General features: G+C 37.5%; 1 non-coding gene across 1 annotated transcript; it reads right to left on the bottom strand.

Annotated features, from left to right (window-relative positions):
* Positions 1-689: 689 nt before the first annotated feature.
* Positions 690-808, bottom strand: LOC119569230. The gene has a single exon (XR_005228234.1). It is a non-coding gene; the product is annotated as a 5S ribosomal RNA (ribosomal RNA).
* Between the last annotated feature and the right edge of the window lie 2058 nt (positions 809-2866).

The raw sequence follows: 2866 nt of genomic DNA, 5'->3' as shown, positions 1-2866 counted from the left end.
CTAAATTTAGCAAGTGGAAACACTTCTCTTATGAACATACAAACAAAATGCCAACAGCATCTGGAGTTCCCAAGCAATCATCCATCCAAGTACCCAACGTTATTGAATTTCGCTGATCGGAGTCGAGAAGTGGTGCTTTCACCGTGATATAATTGTTAGCGGTCTGTATAGCTATGGCAATACCCTTATGCATTTAAGTTTTCCTTTAGACTCACTAGTCACTACACAGACGACAGTCATTTTTTACCGTTTTTTCTGCCCTGGAAGTCTACAAGGAATGGTACAGAACTAAAGCTTCTAAACTGAAGCCAAATATATTGGTAAAACTTTATCGTGATTTTTTCTTCTTTTATTATCATTATTGCATTCCTTTTATACCTGTTGTTCTTTTGTAGATACCACTGCTAAGATTATTCTTACTAAGACAATCAGTATTATTACAGGTCCAAGTATATTCCTAAAAATAAGTAAAATCTGTTTAGAATTGGAAATTTAAAATGTTTAAAATGCAGAATTGAATTTACTTTAATTCATCCTATTCGTTTTCTGCCTTCTTTCCGACGGCGATAACTTGTACTCTATTTCCCATTGACCGAAGCATAATTTCAGTTGATTACTTTATACAAATATAAGAAGAGCTGTTATAAATTGAATAAATATGCAAAACATAATTATTATATGTAATAAAATGCCAACAGCATCTGGTGTTCCCAGGCGGTCACCCATCCAAGTACTGACCAGACCCAACGTTGCTTAACTTCGCTGATCGGACGAGAAGCGGTGCTTTCAACGTGGTATGATCGTTGGCGAAGGTTTGACAAACGTTAGCCAGTTTTGTGTCAGTGCTCGTCATTTTTATACATTCTAATATAATGCGTGATTTACTTTTGCTTCAAACTTCATGACCATGACATTCCAGTGATAACGATGAGATCTGCTTCGTAATGTAAGCATAAATCACAATCGGGAGTATTGGCAATTCTAAGTCTATTGTTACCACTTTCTTGCATCTGCCACAAACTTTGACTAATTATCGAGCTGTGCAACTCTGTAAAGAATACAAGGTTTACAAGCAGTATGAAGAAATTTAGTAATATAATATTTGATATGGTTTTCAATGTGTATTCATTCTACTGCATCTCTTGCACAGAGCTAGATGATATAGCTAACCACAAGCAGAAATGACTATTATTGAATCTTAAACCTTGAGTGATTTCAAAACACATTTTCCCGCTATTGTTGTTATTATTATCAATCATTTGTAGTTGTATTTGTATCGTTATGATTTTATTGTTATTAGTTACTGCTATTAACATAGTCATTATTGTCATGATAATGGTAATAAGGATGCTACTTAAATGTAAATGTGAATCATAATTAGCATCATATCAATGATATTGGTAATAATATTACTGATCATAATACAAACAAAATGTAGTATCATTGTTGATGATAATGATTACCCTCATTCTCAGAACTCCCTCGAGTGTGGGCAAGCTAAGAGTGGCTATGCGAAAGGGCTCTAGTAGAAAAACGGTTAGGATTCGATTGACGCATTGAACGAAAAGTATCAGTTAATACATCGTGCTAATAGACGTGTCTGGTACAGGTGTTACGTTTTGCTGATCAACATACTACTTAGTAAGGAAAATACTAGATACATACTAGATTAATTGAGATTTAAAAAACTTCTATTAACAAACGCAGAAACTCAGGTCACGGTGAAAAATCCTAGATCTAGGTTAGAAAACTCAGGATTTGTAATACTGACTAAAGCTTTGTTATATATCAGGAATCGGTGATGAAAAGACAAACAATTTACCAAAGTATTATTAAAGTTACAATTGCAAACAGGATTTGAATCCCAAATCACCATTCCTGTGATAAGTTGATCCTTACTGTATATCTCTATAGGTTCCTCTTCCGGTCTTTTGTTGCTTCTCTCCCTCACGTATAATAGTGTTACGCCGACCGCCTCGTCTCTCTGCCACCAACACAAGGCAGGCTAGGCAGACGGCGTGCTATCCACAGGGTCGTGAACACTGAACAGCTCCAAGAGGCACCGAGCACCACAGCGTCCCAGAACATCACGAGGGGAAACGCCACTTGGCGAGGCAGGGCACGAAATAAACACAAAATGACAGTCTTTCCTTTATTTACACAAGTTATTTACCCGTACACTTTTCTATAGGCACAATACAGGGGGAAAACCAGCATGTCACACTGCACGATACAGCTTATAACAGGGCAACACAAAGTTTATCAGGTCACAAAGGCACACACAAGGTCTTCACAGGAGCAGCACCCAACTCGGTCTCTTGGCATGTTCCTCCGCTCCTCCGCTCACAGCCAGCTGCGTCATGTTTGCCCAGGTCCCTTCATGTTCACACATGCCCAGGTCATCCTTTTCATGTTAACACATGTTTTGCACAGAGACAAAGACCCACTGGCGTAGCAATATATATATATATATATATGTATGTATGTATGTGTTGTATTGTGGATGGAAGGAGCCAGTCATTGAAATCTTTGCTGAGGTATTCATTAAGAGTATAGTATGTAATATATCCTTTCTCGTGCTTTCCTACAGCTGTAGCCAAAGGGAAATATCTTGGCCATAGGTGGTGGGATAAAACCATCTACACAAATGCAACCCATGTTATGTTGGTCTTGTAATGAAGAGAGTGCTCCTCTTTTTCATGTTAATGATTCTAGTGTGTGGAATTTTAGCTCCAGATATCTTTTTCAGAAAAGGGACTATTATTGTTTTGGTTCTATTCCAGTAAATGTATGGGGAAACTCTTGCACTTCATTGACTTTCTCCATCCTGTGGGATGGCCTTTACAGCATTAAGTACATATGCTTT

Source organism: Penaeus monodon, unplaced genomic scaffold (assembly GCF_015228065.2).
Source record: "Penaeus monodon isolate SGIC_2016 unplaced genomic scaffold, NSTDA_Pmon_1 PmonScaffold_13534, whole genome shotgun sequence".
Lineage (NCBI taxonomy): Eukaryota > Metazoa > Arthropoda > Malacostraca > Decapoda > Penaeidae > Penaeus > Penaeus monodon.
This window is presented reverse-complemented; position numbering and strand designations above follow the sequence as displayed.